Below are 23,985 nucleotides of genomic sequence, written 5' to 3' on the forward strand. Positions count from 1 at the left end.
AACTGACCAAGGTAAAGAATGGAAGATTGAAGAACTTCGGCTACGGTTCTATTTTGACCGCCTTTGCCTTGGAAAAGATCCCACTGATGGAGCCGCAGTATGTTTCACTTGGTTTACCTCCACCGACTGAGCCACAGATGCAGAGATGGGTCAATCTTATGGCCCGACATGCTGGTCAGTCCCAGGTTTCCTTTTCTGATACCTTCTTCAAGTGGTTCAACCGTCATGAGATGGTTTTTTCCGAGTATTCATATGTTAGTATGGATTTCCGGGGTGACCCGAATTTGGTGTTGCCGGCTGGCAAGCAATGGGGTGCTATTGGTAAATTCTCTGACCATATCTCTGTTCATCATCTATTTTTATAATGTTCTTATGCTTTCTTCTATCAGGACTAATCAAAACTCATGTGCTCATGCAGATGTTGGACCAGTTTAGCGAGTAGTACGTCTGAGAGTGCCAGTTTCCGCTCGAGCAGGAGAGGTTGTGGGAAGGGCTACCCTTCACGACCTTGATGTGGCCGAGACTCTTTCAGCATTATAGGATTAGGTTGAGGGCCTCACTCTTGGTATCCCAGACGTGAGGACTGACGAGTTGCCTCTGAGGTTGCAGTGACATACTACCGGCGTGCCGAGTCGGTGGACTAGGCTTTTACGCCTGATTGCACATGCAGTGACTTACTATCACTAGCATCATTAGACTAGGGTGCCCCCTAGCATTTTGAGTTTTGGGTCATCTATCCAATTTTTTCTTGGTTACAGAACTTATGCGTAAACCATAAACAGTTATATATATACTTTTGATTTTCGGAGTTTTATTTTGGTTAAGTTACATGATCCTGATGCAAATTTTGTTGCAAATGTCTATCTAACACATAATTTGCCAATGAGTCTATTAATGTGTTTAAATTTCTAGAAATATGTTGATATTGAATAGAATCAAAGTGTCTTTTCAAAATCTTGACCCTTAGGAACATGCGATAGATAGCTAGATTTTGGATGGAGTAGATACCAGTGAGTTGTAGGATGATGAGTTGTGAGTCTAGCCTGACGATAAGTCGACGTATACCATTTGTGATGGAATCAGAGAGGAGTTATATCAATGTGCTATATTCAGTGATGTTATTTTTTGATCAACTAATACATACCCCTCTAAAACTTACTAACTCGTCGCTTGGATCCAAAAAGGCCTAGGTAGGTTTTGCGAACTACGGCTTGCTCTATCAGCATATCCAACAAATGATTCCAATAGGTTCGACATTTGCAGCAAATGTAAAAAGTAGATTACTTGACCAAAACAATTACCCTTAGTGAAAACAAAAATGTAACAAAAGCATAGGGGTTACTATACTGAATCATGCGTAGTAACGCTTAAGGTACAACCCGTTATGAGGTTGCGCCAGCGGAATCCCACCATAATCCATTAACTCGTAGGCCCCTTTTACTAATACACATTCAACAATATAGGGGCCCATCTACAAAGACTTGAATTTACCTGCCCCCAATTTATCGGATTCCTGGTCATAAAGTAAAACCAAGTCACCTTCTGAGAAGACATGGGGTTTGACATTTTTGTCGAACTGTGCCTTGACTCATTTCTTATGGGCTTCATTAGCCAAAGTGGCATCACGACGAGTTTCATCCAATTGGATTAGTTCCAAGAAACGAGCCTCCTCTTCTGAAGTTCCAGGGAGAAGGTTGACTGTGAGTTTGAGGGACGAGATTTCACACTGAACTGGTAAGATCGCTTCTAGGCCATACACCAGTTGAAAGGGTGTAAACCCAGTCTCATTCTTTACCGATGTTTGATATGCCCACAACGCTGAGTACAGGATCAGGTGCCAACTCCTTTCATGGACTCCAATCATCCTTTGCAGCATCTACTTCAGGACCTTGTTGATTGCTTCAACTTGTCCATTGGCCTGCAAGTAATATGGAGTAGAGCTGTCGTGGGACAACCCCAATTTGGCAGCTAATTCTACCATCATGTGATTGCAAAAATGCGATCCATGATCTGTGACTATGGCCCGTGGAACACCAAATCTGGTAACTACATGATTGAAAAAGAAAAGGGCAGCCGTTTCGCCAATGTTGTTTAATGTAGGCATCGCCTCAGCCCATTTGGTAAAATAGTCCATTGCGACTATGATATAGCCATGCCCCCCAGTCGAGGTGGGGTTACATGTCATGTAATATATGGCCCATATGGCGAATGGCCCAACAACGACTACTGGTTGTAGGGGTTTGGGTGGTGTTCTGGCTTTGCTATCAAAAATTTGACACGCATGGCAACTTCTGACTGCGGTTATGCAATCTTTGAACATTGTTGGCCAAAAGTATCCTGCTCGTAAAAAAATTACGCCGTAGTGTAACCAAATTGATGCCCCCCACATAGGCCTGAATGCCAATCATTCAGGACTTTTTCGACCTCCTCATGGGTGAGGCACCTCCTTAGAACTATATTGATACCATGACGGTAAAGCGTATCACCAACGATCATGTAGTCTTTTGATTGGTATCGAATACGTCTTTGTTTCGAGTGAGAGGCATTAGACTTATATTTTTGGATTTGGAGATAGATGATTATATCTTCGCACCCCAGATTGCTTGAAGATATCAGAAACAAAGTTTCATCCACGATGGTTTCTTCAGATGTTTCATCGTTGGACGACGATGGGAAATCGCATAGTAATTCCGCGAAAACCAGGGATTTCTTTGATTTGGATTGTACAAATTCTAGATCAAACCCTTGAAGAATTGCTATCCATTTTGAATAGATTCCCCCCAGCAATTTTCACGACAATATATAAGTCATGGGGTTGCAATTTGACAAAATGGTAGTTTTTCGAAATAGGACACAGTGTCGAAATCTCTGTATTGCTTGAACAGCTATGAGAGCCAACTTTTCAACGTAGGAATATTTGCTTTTTGTATCATTTAAGTTTTTACTCAAATAATATATAGGATGTTCAATTCCATTGTCCTCTTGTACTAACACCATTGCGATGGTTGTATCCGCTGCAACGAGATACAGGTAAAATTATTTTTGATAATCAGGAGCGTACATTAATGATGCTTTTATTAGGGATTCCTTTAAAGCATCAAATGAAGCTTGAGCGACCTGATCCCATATGAAGGGTACTTCTTTTTTCAATAGATGTGTATAACCTTTACCAAGTTCAGCGTAATTTGGAATGAACCTCCTCAGAAAGATTGCTTTCCCTTGAATTTTCTGAATGTGAAGAAAATTTCAAGGTGGAGGCAAATTTATGATTGCCTGAACCTTACATGGGTCGAGACGAATCCAGTCCTTTGAGACTAAAAAGCCAAGCAAACAACCAGAAATGACACAAAAGACACATTTGTGTGGATTGAGTTGTATCTTGTAGAGTCAGCAATGTAGAAATATCGTTCTTAAATGTTGCGGATAGTCGGTCCACTTTCACAAATGAGCTCGAAGATCGTCGAGATATGGTTCAACGATGTTTTTGATGTCATGGAAGGCATAATTCATTGCCCTCTAAAAAGTTTCCCCTGTGTTCTTTAAACCAAAGGGTAGCTTGCATACGCAAATGTGCCCCACAGAAAAATAAATGCAGTCTTTGACTGGTCCTGTGGGCGGATATTTATTTGATTATACCCAGAGAATCCATCCATAAATGAAAAGATTTCACATCCGGCACATTCATCAATTATCTGGTCAATAAAGGGTGTAGGATAGTTGTCTTTTGGACAAGCTTGATTTACATCCCTATAATCGACGCACACTCTAATCGTTCCTTGTTTCTTCATTACAGGAACAATATTCGATACCCAATCAGTTAGAGGAACCGGGTAAATAAAACCAGCATGAAGAAGTTTTTCAGCTTCTGCATTGATGGCAATGGCTTTCTTGGGGTGCACCTGCCATAGCCATTTTCATACTAGTTTGACATCTGGATACATCTTGATTTCATGTTCAACTATACTCGAGTCGATGCCTGGCATTTCATCATATGATCAAGCAAAGACATCTCTGAATTCGAGAAAAAGAGCTTCGTATATTTCCAGTTCGGAAGGAGAACAACATTTTCCAACATAAATATTCTCTACAACATCTGTTTTGGTTGAGATATTTATGGCTATAGTCTCTTCAATTATGGACAATTTTCGCTTAGAATCCACCGTGTTTACAGTATTTAATAGGAAATCAAAAACTGAAGGATGATGAAGGTCATCAGGAGTATCTTCTTGACAATCTGGATGATTGGAATGATGGTGGTGATCTTTCCATGGCGTCCCGTCAATTATCATTGACTGAATAATTCCTTCTTCTATGTAATATATTTGTGACCAAGGATCTGAAGGGGTGCCATATTCCTTAGACCTATCTATCTAAAAGCTTGATGAGCATTGATTTGGGTTTGACTCGCATGGTAAAAACATTGATTGCTACAATATTTATATTGGGCTTGGAGGCAATACCTGCAGATGATCCATGCTAATATCATTTTCTGATTTCTTTTGAGTAGAAGATACCATATTGCAGGTTCCTACTGTCGCCACTTCCGCCAGATTGATTGGAGGTGGTAGGGCAAAAGTCCCCATTAATATATGGTCTTTTAGTAGGCTTACTCTGATATTTTGAAGTGAATGGGGGCTTCCATGGATCATCGGAATGCTTCCCGTAACCTGGGAACAATTGGGGAGAAATGTTTGTTGGTAAATGATCGTAATTCCCCCTTGAAAGGGAAATGAAATCTTCCTGAAGTAGGTCGACACAACTGTAGCCATAGCATATATCCATGGTCTTCCTAGTAGGATGTTGTAGTCAAGGTTTCTGTCGATTACTTCAACATCTATTTCTACTGTTTCCCCCCTAGTTCAACTTGCAAGTTACTTAAAATCCCATATGCGGTATATGTTCGTCCATCAAATTCTTTTAATGTCATCGAAGATCATGACAAGGTTGGAGATCCTAAAGTTTTCCAGCAACTCATCGACATAGTACATGTAGATGTCCCCTCATCAATAATTGTTCGATGAACAGTTTTGTTAAGGGCTTTCACTTGAATGAGGAAAGTGAGTTGGGCTGGTAACTGAGGATCATATAATTTGTGATTAAAGGACACAAGATTAGAATCGTTTCATTCAATCCCACCTATTGCTAATAATAAAGCCTACTTTTGGGAGGGGCAATTTTGCAGTACCTCAAGTGTCGACATAGTGGATGGTGATTGGGCCAAATCTTCCACTATATTATAATGTTGTGCTACTCTGGCATGAGGATTAAATTTCGACTTGTGTACTAATCCCTTTGGTGGTTTTATTGTTAGCTCTAGAATGATGGGTGGCATAAATTTTTTCGAAGTCGTTGTCGAACTACTAGGTTGATCTTTATCCTTGTTGTTCGACAGCTGTGGATTCCCATAATCTTTATTCCTTATTGTTATCAAAGCATCATTTTGTTGTTTCAAAACTGACAACATTGGCACTTAGGACAGGGAAGCATTATCACTGGAAACCAGATTTGTTGGTGGATTCAGAAATAGATCAGTTAATACCACTGAGGTTTCTGAATTCTTGAAGAATTTTTTAATATCAACTTTATATGGACAATCTTTTACCCAATGATCCTCATCACATATAAGACATGGATGACTTGGTTTCTTATCTCCAGAAGGGTTTGCGGAAGATTTTTCAGGTGATGATTCTTCCTGTTTCTTCTCTTTCCCTTTGTTTTTCTTCTTGCCTCCTGTTTGCTTGGTTTCTTTGCCTTTGTCAGTTGAGACAACATTTACTTCCAAGTCAAGAAGTTCCTCATTTGCATTTGAATAGAAATCTTACGGGCCTTTTTTGATGTAGCCTTTGTCGATTTCGTGCTTGTCGTACCTATCACACCATCGCCGGCATGAGAGTCTTTGTTCGATTTGGGAGAAGGAGGAACAGAAAATTCTGGTCTGGGAGCGTCAGGGATTTTATCGTAGAGCATTCTAGACTGAGTATCAATCAAGTCTAAATATTGCACACGAGCAATAACTTGCTCTTCAGTGATGACTCCTCCCTTTGCCACATCTTCTATAATGGAAGGTAATAATGAGTTGATAAACCATTTAGCTAAAAGATGATCAGGAATGTACGTTTTTACCATTCTACGATGACGTTCCCACTCATGAATATGATCGGATGTGTGAGTGGCCGTCGTTTGCCTAAAATTGGTAAGAAGTTCAGTTCCCGTTTCGTACCTTATAGGTAACTAAAAATGGGTTAAAAAGGTTGTGGCTAGGGTAGTGAAGTTATCAAACAAAGCTCTAGGTAATTCGATATACCATTTTGCTGCCGGACCAGTTAACGTTCTCTAAAAATGGTGAAGCCTAATCGAATCATCGTTTAGGGTGTTTGATGAAAACCACAAATGAAAGGTCATCACATGATTCGATGGGTCTTCACCCAAATTTCCATTGAATTCAGGAGTATCTGACAAAACTTTATACGAAATCGCTGGCCACTAAGGGGCGTAAGAAATTGGATCATTCATTAGCTGATTTAGATCCGGTAACTCTAAAGTTACCACGAAGGGTAACTGTTGGTTCAGGTTTGGTGAAGCATACCCAGGATAGGATGGAATTGCCTGAGTAGTTGGTCTTTGCATACCAACATAATGTATTCGATGCTAGTAACTTTGGTAAGGTTGATGGGCATAACCATTATAGAATGGTTGAATTTGACCATTTTGAATATACGATTGCCCATTATTTGCAAAGATTTGTTGCTCAGATCCTTGGTAAACTTGTTGGAATTGCGGTTGTTGATATTGCACCAGCCATGGTTGTGAAGCCATGTGCTGTTGTCGAATACTGGCTGTTTGACCAAGATGAGGGGTAATAATACCCGTTTGGGCCTGTGTCATCCCACTAGTTGGCAATTGTGGTTGAGTCACAGGGGCAAGAGTTTGTTGCAATATGACCTGAGAAACCTGAGGTTGGCATACAATAAGCAATTCTTTTACTTGCGACACCATCACAATAGCTGGCATAGTTGGTATATTTGACATAGGTAAACATTGTTGCATCGAGTATACAACTCTTGGTTGTTGAGGTTGTATTGGCACCCAACCGTTGGTTGTAATTCCAGCATAACCTAAATTTTGTTGCGAACTCTCGTATGGTTGCTCTCCCAGAGAAGATAATGAAAGGGTATATTGCCCCCCATATGGCAGTAATCTAGTACTCAAAGGAATGATTTTCCTTTGAGGACCGGATTGCCCAAATTGACACCGTGAAGGATCAATTTGCTGAGACTCAACATAAGGGTTCCCGGGTATTATTCTAGATGAACAAACGGGAACGGACCATACTGTCGAAATAGCCCCTGAGTGGGCCCCATCTAGTGATTGAGAACTAGTTGGGATAGTTGGTATGGTGGAAAACATTGTTGGAGTGACAACAAGAAGTTCTGCCATCGCTGTGACAGATGACACAGTCCTAGATGTCAATGGTTGTTCAAACATTTCTAGTCTATCCAAAAAATTTCCTAGCGATTCTACGGGAGCTTCCAATAACAGCAAACTAATTTTTGATGAAGAAGGATACAGGGTGATCCTGACTCCAAATTGCGATGGAGTTCTAGACTGAGGATCCTCCACAATCTCTTCTATAGTAATTAGACCAGGTGGAAGAGGTAGACCGTCAGGTCCGTAAAATATTTCTGGTGCCGAAGAAGGTATAGACTCTACAGCAACAGATGTTCGGGGAATAACATCTTCTAAATCAGCTATCGATGGAGTTGGTTCAGGAATACTAGTGCTTACCTTCACACTAGGATCAGTTCTACTATCCTTTGGTGGCTGTTGAACTTCTTCTGTAAAGGCAGGGATACCAGGAATGTTTGGAGTAACCGGAGTCTTCGAAGGTGTCCGAACACTTGTTTCAACTTTACTAGAGGATTTTGAACTGGTTAAATGAGTTTGCTTTGTCCATAATAGTTTTCATTCTGGAGACAAAGATGGTTGACTCTTAAACCTCCGCGAACGACGATGTTTCAATTGAATTTCTTCCACGATTGCAGATTACTCAATAAACTAAAAATCAAGGGGAAGTATATTTCTGAATTAAATGAATTTTAGACGCTTTGACATAACTTGTTTTTTCAATTTTTAAGAGTTGAGAAAAAACAAAAGATGACTCTCGTCGCCTTCGATTTTTAATGAGCTTGAAGTGACAAGTGCTTAGATGGACCTGTTGCTTTAAGGAGTCTGAAAAGGAACAAAAGGGACTACTCTAGAAATCTAGACAGAGGGATTACCAAACCAATCACAAAACTGCAGAATACTTTTTATGGTACGGTAGTCAATCTTCTCGAATGCTTTGTTCAGTGCATTGCAATCGATAGGGCAGCAGACACGACTTCCTATGGATAAAGGATATAGCCTATTGTGGTCTCCCAATATATACTCGACGGTATGTGGAAGCACAAGTCCGTATTGGCACTTATCGTCTCAAAGTGGAGGAATCACCCAACCAACAATGAAAACAACAGTTACCAGGTTTTACGATGCCAGAACACGTCTCTAGCCTAGACTTCTAAATGTTGTGCGTTAGGTTCCAAAGCATTTTTAGATTCATTAAATTTATTTTACAGTTGATCTTACTTAAGAAATTTGCCTTTTAGGTTCACTGCGTGATGTAGATATACAATTCCTAAAATGAAATCTAAGATGATAAACACTCGTTTATTCTTCTTTTGCAATGAAAATCCTAGCTACTAAAGAAAGAGAGATGATATTCTTTCAACATAGAGCAGAGAGAACACACTATATGCACTGTCCTAAATCAAACCAACAAGCAGCCTAAATGCAAATGCACATGCATGTATTTTTTTCAGCCTTCTTAATGTGTGAATGATAAAAAGAAAGCTAAGCGCAAATTTGAATTATTTTTCAAAGCGACATTACTAACGAGCTTCTTTTCAAGACAAAATGAAGTCAATGACGACACTTTGCGATTTGGAATTAAAAACTTGCTTTCGACACTTGAAAAACTACTAATTCAAATCAAATACAAGAGTAACAGTGTAATCGACTATCAAGAACAATCAGATTCTCTTCTATGACTAAAAACGACACTTGCGACACTTCCAAATCAACAAATGACAGTTCAATTATGCTACTTCTTTGTAAAAGAGAACTGAAAATGGCTCCTTTACAGTTCTTTGCACAATGGAGGTGGAATAATGGCAAGGAAAGGGGTTTGTAATAGAGGTATACTGATACAGACAACAAAACTCTCGAATATAGTCGAAAAGAGTGAAGAAAAACCAAAGTCTGGAGGCAAAATTATCCTTTTCTGATTAGCGCACCTATTACACAGGGATTCCAGTATGCATCCCACCTACAACACATGGGAAGTGCGATGCATACTGAGATCCTTGAAGAGAGGGTGCGATGGTACAGTGCAAGACTTTTAAACCAGTTCTTGATCACAGTTTACAGCACAGTTCAGGGATTTAGGCCGAGTAAGTGATAACCAGTAAACAAATCACAGGGGTAGATCTAAGGAGGTTACTAGAGCCACCACAAGGGCAGTTAGGATGTTTACAAATCAGTTTTTCAGTTTATAAACAAAACTCGGAGGCAGACTGAAGCAACATTGATCTACTTTTCACTTGCATAGCAAATGCAGTTCAAAGGCTAGCTGGCTTGACTTCAGGCTCTGTCTGTAAGTTTATAAAACTAACAAATATAGAAAAGTAAACAAACTATTTGATCCCCAGCGGAGTCGCCATTTTGTTATCGCGAAATCTAGTGTCTATGCAGAGCTGCTAGTCCCACTAAGACTGGTAGCTATCTTAGAAACAAACAAACTAAAACTACTTTCATTTTCCTTTATGATAAGTAAATAAGAGGGGAACAAAGGACACCAACCTCAATCTTGTGCTTGGTTCCTCGCTTGATTCCTTTCCCTTCTGATAGATCTTTGCCACTCGCTTCCTCGTCTACCTGGCTTCAAAGAGCACCTATGGAATCAAAGCATCATAACACTATCCAAGAACAGAGATCTACTATCATAAACAATATAGGACTAGATGTATATTGACCACACAAAAGCGTATATCATCAAACATACAAGAATGTGGAGGAAAACTTGAATATCTTTATTAATATCAAGAAAGAGCAAAGAGGATTACAACCAATTGTTCTGACCCAGCATCATCTTCTCAGTAAGAAGCCCTTCTTCACCTCATGAAAAGCTTAGATTGTCCAACACTATGATGTTACAGCAAGAAACCAACAACACTTCCTTACAAGATACAAAATTCCAGCATCTGGATCTCTGGGATGAGGGATCCATATATAGATGTTTACAAGGGGGGTAAGTCAGCTTCTAGTATCTGATTAGTGTCCTCTCTTTGATAGTTCTTGATTCCACTTGGAGAATGATGATCTCTTACTCATCCCTGGGCGAATTTAGAGAGGCAAGTGTCACAGGAGAAGTTTCTAGAAGATTCCATGATCTTCCACCTCGCATACTGCCTCCGCCATTTGTCCACTCTTGCCCATCGCACCCCATAGAAGGGCCTTTCAGTATGCATCACACCTCCCGTGTGCATTTAGGTGGGATGCAGCACACTTTGACCATGGAGCAGGTGAGATGGTCCAGTTTTGACCAGTTCTGAATAGTTTTTCATGGAGAACTTCTAGGAGATGATGTAATTAGCTGACCTTGTTCTTTTAGGGGATAGAACAACACTTTTAGGGACTTAGGAGCCCTTCTTCTATGGACATATATGATTGGGGTTCTAGTGCCCAAAATGTCTATAACAACCACATTACTATCGCACCCCAATAACTATCTTTGTCATCAGGCAGCTGCTTTTCCTAGTGCATGATGGCTGTTTGTGGCTGGAGGAGCCCATCCCCATTATGGACCGCCTGATTGCTCAACTCCCATTTACTTCATAAGGATGTTTAATAAGTTCATAAAATCACAAATTTTACTAATGATTTTCTCCATAAAGTGTTTTTACCTCAAAACTCTATTTTGAGGCGAAAAAAGGGTTTTTCCATTCCATGTAAAAATTTCATGTAATTTTAATGTTTTCATATGTAATAAATCATCACCTACAACCATGGGTCACCTTGCCAAACTCCAGCACTCCAGCTCCTGCAAAAGAGACAAGAAAATCCAAGCATTAGTCCATCAAATGTCAAAAAGAGAGACAAACTGTAAAACAGAGTTTTGAAAGAACAAAGTGAAAAGAAAACTTTAGAAAGTGGGTTTTCTAAATAAAAAAATTAAAGTCAAAAGGTATTTAAAGTGTTTCTTGTGTTAAAGTCTTCATTGTTGCTCAAAAAGAAAGAGAACAAGTGAAAATCACATTTTTGAGGCGAAATAAGGGTAATCACAGCAAAACTTAGAAGTTGCCCTAGGCGCGGTGCACCTAGGCATAGGCGTGGCACACCTACTCGGCACGGCACACCAAACACAAAAAATACAAAGGAACTTGAACTGGTGCGACGCACCTGGGTGTTGGCATGGCGCACTAGTCTACCAAGCCCAAATTTCATTCTAATGACCTTTCCAAGCTCCAAATTTTGCAAACTTCATTCCTACAAGTAAATAAAGCCTCCTAATTACCATTTCAAGAGATTTAGTCCTCATTGATGGTGTTTTAATAAGTGAAAAATCAAACCCTAGTTTGCCTCATAGTGGCATTGAAAAAACTATCTAGGGTTTTGTAATATGTCATTCTTCCTATTTTACTCCCCTGCATCATTTTCACATTCCTCTCCCTTGACATTTCCCTCATTTCATTTCCCTTTCCCTCTCTCATTTACACTCATCCTACACCCCTATTCCCAAAACCCTAAAACCATAACACCTAATTCCCACTATTCCCCAAAACCTAATTTGCATTCACAAACTGTTAGGCCCCTATACTACTAGTGTAACCCCTTATTGTTATTAGTACAACCCACTTATTATATTGATGTACCCATGTAGTGCCCATATTGTTACTATTGTGCCACATAGAAGCCCACTATTGTTATTGTCGTGCCCTACAATATTATTGTAATGTAGGCTTTGATTGTATTGGGACCACTTAGACTCCTATATATAGAAAGGAGGTATTTTCATTTGTATCATCTAAGAATTGTTCATTTATGTAATGTAAAGGAGGTTGCCCCCTCGAAGAGGCTGAATTCTAAGGTGTGGATCTCTCTTTTCTATCTTTTTGTGAGCTGGTTTCATAACATTTGGTATCAGAGCTTTAGATTCTAGGGTTTCGCTGCTCCAAACAAGTCATCATGGCATTTTCGCTATAAATTTTTTTCTGTGACGTTGCAGAAGTCTCACAAAAACCCATTTGAGAAGAATTGACGCTGAACCTTGGGTCTGAATTTCAGAGCTTTTAGCGCGATATTTTCGGAGATATGCTCTGAGCAAGTTGGCTTTTTTGCAGACTCCTGAATTACATTCAAAACAGGTGACCTGGGTAAAATCGTCATAACTTTCTTTCTGAGCATCGGATTGAAATTTCGTAAGAAGGTACAGAAAGAAGACGGACTACAGTTTCTGTTTATATATATTTTAGAGTAAAAGGTTGAAACAGTGACACGTGGCACTTCATACAAGTTCGCTCTACTGAACTAGTCTATAATCAGGTCACTGCGGGAGATTGTGCGTAACTCTTTCTTGGAGAATCCAATTTGGATCAGACTTGTGGCATTGTAAAGAGGACATAGAGGGATACTACAGGTCACAATTTCAGAACTTAAAGATCCGAATGTACAGAGGTACAGTCGTTTCAAGGTAGATCTCCTAAAATCAAGAAAAAGCAAGATGAGGAAGTTTGATGGCAAGGATCCGGTAAATTGGATACTTCAGATGGAGCAATATTTTGATATACATGGTGTACAACTATTACAAAAGGTATGTATTTCATCTTCACATTTAGAACCAGATCAATTTTTATGGTACAAAGGGCTTTGTTCTCGTAAAAAACTTGTTACGTGGTCAATTTTCATGGAGGAAATGATAGCACATTATGAGGATACAAAGAGCAACACCTTCTTTAGAGTGACACCACAACAATTGGAAAGAGTAAAAGGGCTTTGTGACATAATGGAAAGAAAAATTATGGAAACCAGGAAGCATACCCCTCACAACTATAAAGATGGAAGTGTTGTTTCTCCCAGCCTTCCTCAACCTACAAGGGTTACACCACAACAATTGGAAGAAAAAAGAGAAAAAGGGATTTGTTACAATTGTGATAGCAAATGCACTAAATGTCATAGGTGTGCTGAGAAGAAATTATTTTACATAGAATATGAAGAGGAGGAAGAAAAGGATCAAGAAACATAAAAAGAAGAGGATATACGTCAGGACACCACTCCAGAGAAAGAAGAAATGAATCAAACCATATCTTGTAAAGCATTGGCAAGAATTACCACTCCTCAAACTCTCCAGATAGAAGGACATATGAAGAAGAAAAAGGTGCAAGAAGTGAAAGATCACATCGAGAAAGAAGAAATGAATCCAACCATATCTTGTAATTCAATGGATGAAATTACCACTCCTCAAACTATCAAGATAGAAGGACACATCAAGAAGAAAAATGTTCAAGAAGTGAAAGATCACATCGAGCATCAAGAAATGAATCCAACCATATCTTGTAAAGGACTAGAAGAAATTACCACTCCTCAAAAGATAGAAGGACATATCAAGAAGAAAAAGGTTCAAGCAGAGAAAGACCATATCGAGCATCAACAACAAGTTCTCCAACTTTTAAAGGATAATGCCACTTCGGTGCAAAATCAAATGAAACGACAGGTAGATCAACATCATAGTGAAAAATGTTTTGATGTAAGTGATTGGGTATTTTTACTGCTTCATCTCAAGCAAGCTATTTATGAGAAGGAAATGTTGGCAATACTACATGCACTTAAAAAATGGCGACCTTACCGAATGGGAAGACGCTTCAAGGATGAGGATGTGGAAGCATTGTTTGGTGCTATTTATATTATCCAACCAAATTGGATAAACGAAGCAACGGATGAATGGAAGAAGAACGAAGAAGTATGGCCACTTATTCAAAAGTTGCAAAAGATCCCAATTCAAGCAATATTTCCAGAAATTGAAGAGGAAGGAAAAGTCATATTGGAACCTGGAGCAGTCCCAGAAACAAGAACCCGACAGCTACGAAATCGATCAATTTCAGAGTATCTCATCAAGTGGAAGAACTTACCCGCTGAATATTCCACATGGGAGGACAAGAATTTTATATAGAAGCATCAAGAACTACTCAAGCATTGAGGACAACGCTTTTTGAAGGAGAGGGGCATGTTAGGCCCCTATACTACTAGTGTAACCCCTTATTGTTATTAGTACAACCCACTTATTGTATTGATGTACCCATGTAGTGCCCATATTGTTACTATTGTGCCACATAGAAGCCCACTATTGTTATTGTCGTGCCCTACAATATTATTGTAATGTAGGCTTTGATTGTATTGGGACCACTTAGACTCCTATATATAGAAAGGAGGTATTTTCATTTGTATCATCCAAGAATTGTTCATTTATGTAATGTAAAGGAGGTTGCCCCCTCGAAGAGGCTGAATTCTAAGGCGTGGATCTCTCTTTTCTATCTTTTTGTGAGCTGGTTTCATAACACAAACCCTATCACTCCCTAAAAATCCTACAACCAACATTAAATCCCACTCACTTATTCCACTTATCGAATCCAAAAGAAGAAAACAACAATCACCTATTCTTGAGATAAAATCTCTTCATACTCATCATTTTACACCATACAGTGGTAACTATGGAAACATATTCAACTTATGAAAGGGATGCGGAAATTGTGAGGAATTCCTCCCAAGAGATTCATGCACCAAGAAAACCACATAATGGAGGAAAACACATCTAGGAGGAGCCCACTACAGTCATAGAGCTATTGGCTTGTCTTCTTGCAGTAGCATGTTTCAAACATCAATCTTGCTACCAGTTTTGAGAGATGGTGGAAAGGGTGAAATACCACCATGATCTTGCTAGACTATTTGTTCTTCATCTTCATAATGGTCAGGTCAATTTAGTAGGTGTTACCTTCACTTGACACCTAAAGCTATAGCTGAAGCAACAAGTATTCCTAATGTGGGTGAACAGTGGAACAAAGGACAACTTGTGGACAAAGAGCATTATGAGCCTTATATCAAGGCTAGTTATCAAAAGAAAATCAGTAGGGTCTTTCATTTTAGATACCTACAACATACTTATGCCCCACTCATGAAGCTCATTATCAAATACTTCAGCTGTGAAGGGAGATTTTTCTCGCTTGTACACTTATCATGTTAGATTATTGATGCATTTCACTAGAGTGAGGATGATGAACCTCCCCTATTTCATATGAAAAAATATTGAGAAAATGACCATATTGGTGCAAAGAAAACCTCCTCATCGATAGTACAACAAAATTTATCACTTTGCATTGATCAAGATTATTCTTTTGCATCATCTAAGCTTGTTGAATGTTTCGTGTGATTCTTTCATTTCACATGAGGTTTTCAAAAGCCCTAAAGTGAACCCATTAGTATTTCAAGAGGCAAGCGGACCTTCAAATCAGCAAGAAGTCCATCAGACTCAAACTACCAGTGTGACAGTATTTATCACTTATTAAAAAGGCACAAGGAGATTATTTGGAGCTACCAAACGAGTACTATCTCCACTTGGGGTGGAAGGGGTCTCGTTTCCTTCATCAGACCATAGGCAAATGCTATCTTCACCCAGGGCGAAAGGAGCTTTGTCGTCTTCTTTAAAAAATAAGGTATAGGATAAATGGAAACAACCATTGCATTATGAAGTGCCTTCTGAAGGTCAAGAGAGAGATTTCATTTTGATTTAGGATGAGGATACTAATTTGGGCTCCCAAAGCTCAAAACTCAAGGAGATCATCAAAGAACAAGAAGCTGAAATCCATGAGTTACCTCTTAACCTTAAAAGAGCTAAGTGGATCACAAATTACCTTGAGCAATGGAACAAGTAATTGGAGGATAAGCAAACAATCATGGAGCTACAAAACATAAGGGAAAATAGGCAAGCAACAAAGAGGAGGAAAGTCAAATTGACACTGCTTGAGCAAGAGATTGATGCTGACCGGGAATCTTGGCTAGAGAGGGAAAATATGCACTTGGAGAAGCTGCTTGAGAAAGCCAATAAGGAGAAAAAGATGATGTGGCACATGGCTTATCACTATTTGGCACAAAATAAGATTTGCAAAGCAAGGATAGGGAGCCTAAAAGCCAAGTTCAGGAAAACATTGAGGAGAATGAAAGAGCAAGATAAGCTCAAGATCTTGGATGAAGCTTCATTGGCTCAACATAGTACTTGATGCAGGTCAATCATGCCAAATTTCAAGAAATTTGGCAAACGTTTTGGCAATTTTGAATTTTTCATGGAAAAAACAGCTTTTTCCGCCAGGTGTGTAGCGCCACCCAGTGCTCGATTTTGATATGGACCTCCTCTAGAGGAAAAATTTACATTTTTGGATTCCTCAAGAAAAATTATGCATACCTAGAAATTACTAGGAAGTTTTGGGCCTCAAAAAGGGTCAAAAACACCTCAAAAATGCCTTCTCTGCCACGTTTTGGCCACATAGGAAGTAGTGTTGGGAGAACTAATTTTTGGAGGGGAAAATGGACACAACATTAAAAAATTCCACTTGCCTTAGAAATAAAACGGGCATACCTTTCCAACAAGCCTACTTAGAGAAAATTTGGTGAAGGTGAAGGCCTCCAAAATCAGCTGGGAAAAAGAACTATGCACAGAAAAAGTGGCACTAAGCACAGGTTGAAAAAGTGCCAATTTTGCTCAAAAACTCTTTTTTTGGCCTATTTTTTTCTCAGTTTGGCTTTTTTATCTCTCATGGTCAAACTCATGATGTAAATTCATTTAAATTGATGTAATTTGATGTAAAAATTATGAAAATTGACTCAAGGAGGTAGATACATAATGTATAGGTCAGTTTTGAACTAAATGAATCAGTTTCCTAAGTTTTAGAGGCAAGTTGTTCCACTGTCTATTTTTCAGTTCTTAGTTTAGATCTTGTTGAAACACCTCCTAAAATCATGAATTCGACCCATAAAGGCTAGAATGGGTGCTTTTTTCCTATATCTAGTAATTTTTCAGTCATTTATAAGGGTTGAACTCCTGTGAATGCTTTGAGCATTATTGTACATCATCTCTGTAGTTTGGCAAGGAAATAGACCAGGGTTTGCAGCATTTTGTGGGATTCTTGTTGCAAGGCGACTTAGTATTGTTTTTCCTTCTGTGATTCAAGTTATCATATGTTTATGTGCACCATTATCTCTCTCTCTTCTGCTTAACTAAATGAATCAAGTATAAAGGTGGAAATCATTGATGTTGCAGTGCTCTACCTTAGGGTTTCATTGGTTTTATATGTTTTCTACTGTTTGAAGATGACTCATGACACTTCCATGCCCTCTCCAACTCCTCACAAGTCTCAAGACTCGCCATTACACCTAGTCTGAAGTACTAAAGCTTTTTCCTACCTCGCCCCACAGAAACCTTTGCAAGACTGAGTTTATTCCCCTGACCCAAAACAACCTTTCACATTTGATCCAACAAATCACCATAAAACACAATCAAACACCTTTGAACATATATCTAGCCTAAAATTAGTCTTTATATCAGTCATCTCAAGCTTTATTCACCATATTTTCTTGAGATTGACAAGGAGAGAGCCCTTTCCCGACTTGGTAGGGCTAGCTACCAGGTTAAGCATGGTTTGATGTTACCCTATACCTGCCTTTCTCAGCTTGAGGTAGATTTAGGCCATAACATACGCAATCAGGCACACTCTATGAAAAAATTCCTGATGTTCCTAGACCAACTTTTACCATTCCACCACCTCCAAAATCGAGTAGGGACTCTCATGCCGGCGACGGTGTGATCGGTTACTCAAGCACACAAATGGAAAGGGGACCATCTGGACAAACACTCACTATTTCAAATCAAAATTCAAATTCATCTGAAAATACTCTTGCCTCTAAGATTAATTTTGTGTCATCTGACAAGGAAAAAATTCCAAAGCAACTAGGGGGCAAGAAAAAGGGGAAAAATAATAAGAAGAAACAAGAGAATTCCACTCTTGAAAAATCATCTGAAACCCCCACTGCGGCTAGGAAACATCGTTATCTTTGTTTAATATGCAATGACGAGCATTTCACAAGAGATTGTCCACATCGATCTAAGGTTTCAAAACTTTTAAAGGCTTCGAATACCTCAACGGTGCTGACAAATCCATTTCTGAACCTAGAAACGCATTTGGTTTCCACTGATAATGCTTCCACATCCCAAGTGCTTATGCTATCCATCGAAAATAAGAAAAATCATGTTTTGGTATCAACAAGGAATAAAGATTACAGGAATCCATCATCATTGAAAAACTAGGCTACTGATCAAACTAGTACTTCGACCATGACTTCACCAAAAGTTGTTCCACCGACTATTCCTCAATTAACAATCAAGCCACCTAAGGGATTTGTTCATAAATCAACATTCAATCCTCGAGCTCGAGTAGCTCAAAATTATAACATAACGGAAGATTTAGCTCAATCACCTTCTTCTATGTCGACACTTGAGGTATTGCAAAATTGTCCCTCCCTAAAGAAGGCTTTGTTATCAACAATAGGGGGGATCGATCCGACGGATTCCAATCTGGTGGTCTTTAATCATACAGGATATACACCATAGTTACCAGCATAACTAGCTTTCCTTATATAGGTAAAAGCCCTCAATAAAAATGTTCACAAAACAATTATCGATGAGGGGGAATCCACCTACATTATGTCAATGAGTTGCTGGAAAACTATTGGTTCACCACCCTTGTTGCGATCACCAACAACATTAAAAGCATTTGATGGTAGAACATACATTCCATATGGGATTCTAAATATCTTGCAAGTTGAACTAGGTGGAAAAATAGTAGATATTGAAGTCGAAGTCATCGATCGACTCCTTGATTACAATATTTTACTGGGAAGACCTTGGGTTTATGCTATGGCTACAGTTGTGTCCACATGCTTTCGAATGATCGCATTCCCCTTCAAAGGTGGAATCACAAATATTGACCAACTATTCTTTTTTGCTAATAGTTCACAAGCTACAGGAAGCATTCTATTAATACATGGACAATCACAATCACTTCAAAACATTGGAGTAGGTCCCGTAAAATATCCTTCCTTGATGGGTACTTTTGCCCTCCCATCTCCATTTGGTTTCGCGGAAGTGGCCTCAGTGGAAACTTGCAACATGATCTCTTCCACATTATCTAAGTTCAAGAAGAGTTCCAACTATTTTGAGTGTGTTTATCATGGGGAGGCGATGCCGCCAAGCCCCATCAAATCTTTGTAGCAATTAATTTATCGGGCTTGTGCACCATACCCTAACCTGCACTCCGCAATTATTTGGGTAGATAGGTATTTAGAATATGGCCTCTTATTATCCTTCGTCATGTATAAATTCTACAGACGAAGAAATCATCCAATCAATGATGATAGAAGAGACGTTGTAGGAAGATTATCATCATCATTCCCACCTTCGAGATGAAAATGAAGATTATTCACAAGAAGTCAATCACCCTTCAATCATTGATTTTTTATCGAATTCTGTAAATAAAATCGATTCTGAGCGAAATTTGTCTAACATAAAAGAAAAAATTGAAATAAAAATTTCGACAAAGCCTAATGTTGTAGAGAATATTCATGTCGGCAAATATTGTTCTCCATTAGAACTAGATAAATATTGTGCTCTTTTTTGCGAATTCCAAGATACCTTTGCATGGTCTTATGAGGAAGTGCCAGGAATTGACTCAAATACTGTTGAGCATGAGATAAATATGTATCTTAATGTCAAACTAGTATGTCAATGGCTTCAAACTGTTCATCTAAAGAAAGCCACTACCATTAAAATAGAAGTTGAAAAACTTTTTCATGCTGGGTTCATATACCCTGTACTTCTCACTGATTGGGTATCGAATATCGTTCCTGTGATGAAAAAAGAATGAATGATTAGAGTGTGCGTCGATTATAGGGATGTAAATCAAGAATGTCTGAAGGACAATTATCCTACACCCTTTATCGACTAGATTATTGATGAATGTGCCAGCTGTGAAATCTTTTTGTTCGTGGATGGATTTTCCAGCTATAATCAAATCAATATCCACCCACAAGACCAATCAAAAATTGCAGTTATATGTCCGTGGGGCACATTCTCATACCAAAAACTACCCTTTGGATTGAAGAATGCAAGGGAAAATTTTTAGAGGGAAATGAATTATGCTTTCCATGACATCAAAAACATAGTTCAACCATATCTTAACGACCTACCTGCTCATTCGCAAAAGTAGACTAATCACCCGCAACATTTAAGAGAAATATTTTTACGTTGTCGACATTACAAAATAAGACTCAATCCACAAAAATGTGTGTTTTGTGTTGGCTCTAGTCAACTACTTGGCTTTGTAGTTTCTAAAGATGGAATTTGACTCGACCCAATAAAGGTTCAGGCAATTTTTGACATGCCCCCACCTTCAAATTTGTTACAGATCCAGAGAATTCAAGGGGAGGCAAACTTTTTGAGGAGGCTCATTCCAAATTATGCTGATCTAGATAAAGGATATACACGTCTATTGAAGAAAGGGGTTCCCTTCCATTGGGATCAGGTTGCGCAAGCTTCCTTTGATGCTCTCAAATATTCCCTGATAAAAGCATCATTAATGTATTCCCCAAAATATTCAAAAGACTTTTACCTATATCTCGTCGCTATAGATACAACCATTGCTATGGTTTTAGTGCAAGAAGAGCGTGGAAATGAAAATCATATATATTATTTAATTCATAATCTTAATGATACAAAAAGTAAGTATTCATACGTTTAAAAGTTAGCTCTAGAAATTGTTCAAGTTTTACAAAGATTTTGACATTATATTCTCTTTTGTAAAACCACCAGAGTGTCAGATTGCAACCCTATGACATATATCTTGTCACATCAATTGCTGGGGGGAAAATATTCCAAATGGATAGTTATTTTATAGGAGTTTGATCTAGAATTCATAAAATCCAAATCAAAGAAAACTCTTGTCTTTGTAGAACTACTTTGTGACCTTCGCTCATCCTCCAATGATTTAACATCAGAAGCATTAATCATGGATGAGACTCTGTTTCTAATTTCGTCAAGTGATCCTTGGTATGGAGATATACTGATCTATCTCCAAACCCAAGATTTTAGGCCTAACACCTCTTTCTCTAAACAACGATGTACTCGATACCAAGCCAAATATTATTTGATCGTTGGTGATACACTTAATCATCGTGGTGTTGATATGATTTTACGAAGTTTCCTCACACATGAGGAGGCCAAAAAAGCTTTGATTGAATGTCATTCAAGTGCTTGTGGGGGGAATTTATCTAGTTACGCAACTGCACAAAAGTTCCTACGAGATAATTACTTCTATCCATCTATATTCAAAGATTACATACTTGTAGTCAGGAAATTCCATGCTTGTGAAATTTTTGGTCATAAAACCAGACTACCACCTACACCACTACATCCAGTCGTTGTTGTTGGCCCATTTGCAAAATGGGGCATTGATTTCATGACATGTAACCCCACCTCAGCTGGGGGGCATGGGTATATTATAGTCGCTATCGACTACTTTACCAAATGGGCCAAGGCGATGCCTACATTGAACAACGGTGGTGAAATTACTGCTCTCTTTTTTCAATCATGTAGTTTCTAGATTCAGTGTGCCACAAGATATAGCCACAGATCATGGATTGCATTTTTTCAATCACATGATGATTGAGTTAACGACCAAATTAGGACTGTCTCATGATACTTCTACTCCATATTATCCGTAGGCTAACAGACAAGTTGAGTCAATCAACAAAGTCCTTAAGCGCATGCTGCAAAGAATGATTGGATTCCATAAAAGGAATTGGCACTTAATCCTGTACTCTACTTTGTGGGCATATTAGACCTCGGTGAGAAATGCGACTGGATTTACATCGTTTCAATTAGTGTATGGTTTGGAAGCAGTCTTACCAATTCAATGCGAAATCTCATCCCTCAAGCTCGCAATTGACCTGCTACCCGATACTTCTGAAGAAGAATCTCATTTCTTGGAATTAATCCATCTGGATGAAACCCGTCGTGACACTGCATTGGCTAACGAAGCACATAAGAAACACATCAAGGCACAATATGACAAGAATGTTAAGCCTCTTGTCTTCTCAGAAGGTGATCTAGTCTTGCTTTACCACCGGGATTATGGAAAATTAGGAGCAGAGAAATTTGAACCATTATGGATGGGCCCTTATATTGTTAAACATGTGTTGACAAAAGAAGCCTATGAGTTACTTGATTATGATGGGATTCAACTGTCACAGCCCTGAAATGGGTTCCATCCCAAATGTTACTATTGATTAAGTGTAGTAAAACTCACTGTATATATGCTTTTCATTACATGTTTGTGTGTTAGTTGTCTTTTAGAGTTCCAATTTGGTTAGGTAATCCACTTCACATTTGTTGCAGATGTCAAACATTTTGGAACCATTTGTTGGGTATGCTGACCGAGGTAGTCATAGCAGGCACAAATTATCTTCTGTAGCTTGGGCCATCTTCGCTCCAAGCGGCGAGTTAGTGAGTTTCAGAGGGATATGTATAAGTCGATCAACAAACAACATCGTTGAATATAGCACGTTGATTGAACTCCTCTCTGATGCCATTTCACATGTCACACGCCGAATCATTGTCAAGCTAGATTCACAACTTGTTATTCTATAGCTCACTGTCATGTATTCCGCTCAAAACCCAACTATTCATCGCATGTTCCTAAGAGTTAGAATTTTGGAAAGACATTTTGATTTCATTCAATATCAACACATTTCTAGAAACTTAAACACATGGACTGATTCATTAGCAAACTATGTGTTAAATAGGCATTTGCAACATATGTAAAGAAAGCATTTCACATCAACATTTGCGTAGGATTTTATCACTTAGCCAAAATAAAACTCCAAAAGTAAAAATATAGTTGTTTAAAATTTTTTACAAAATTTTTGTGTCTAAGACAAAATTGGTCTTCTGACCCAGAAACCCAGACTAATGCAGAGAGACATCCTAGACTAATGATGCTGGTGATAATAGGCCACCACCTGTGCTATCATCCACAGGAGTCTAGTCCAATGACTCGGTACACCAATAATATGGCATTGTAGCCTCATAGGTAACTTCTCAGTCCAAACATCTGGGATGCCAAGAGTTAATCCCTCTATCTAATCTTTCAACTATGTAAGGGTATCTGCTATGTGCAAATCCCTAAGGACTGCCCTGCCTATAGCTTCCCCTGCTGGAACATCTACCTCTTGTGGGTGTGCCACTGGTCGAATTGGTCTAATATCTGCACACACACATGAGTTTATTTAGTCTTGGTAACAATCAAAAAACACAAAAACAATAGGAAACTAGAAAAGATGGGGTCAAATCATTTTACCTATAGAACTCCACTGCTCACTGATTTGTAATGCCAAATCCAGATTACCTAGGAAATCCATCCCTACATATGGATACTCCACAAACACCATCTCCTAGTGATTGAAGTACTCAAAAAAGGAAGATGGGAATGAGATCTATGACTGGCTAGCATGCCTAGCCATAAGATCCACCCATCTCTGCATTCGTGGTTCTCTCGGAATATGCACTCCCAGTGAAATGTTCTAAGGTTGCATAAGTGGGATTATTTCCAAAGAAAAGGCAGTCAAAATGGATCCATAACCAAAATTCTTGGTTCTTCCAGCCTTTACTTTGGACAGTTGAACTTGCATGATACGGAGTACTACCTCGCAGCGATTGAACACCTTCGGTTCCAGGAATTCCAAGGCATACTGCATGTAGGATCTGTTTGCTAAGTGTAAGGCCGCACTACCAGC

This window comes from Pinus tabuliformis, chromosome 2_1 (genome assembly GCF_031772625.1).
Source record: "Pinus tabuliformis cultivar Carrire ecotype Pingquan chromosome 2_1, CPIR1, whole genome shotgun sequence".
NCBI lineage: Eukaryota > Viridiplantae > Streptophyta > Pinopsida > Pinales > Pinaceae > Pinus > Pinus tabuliformis.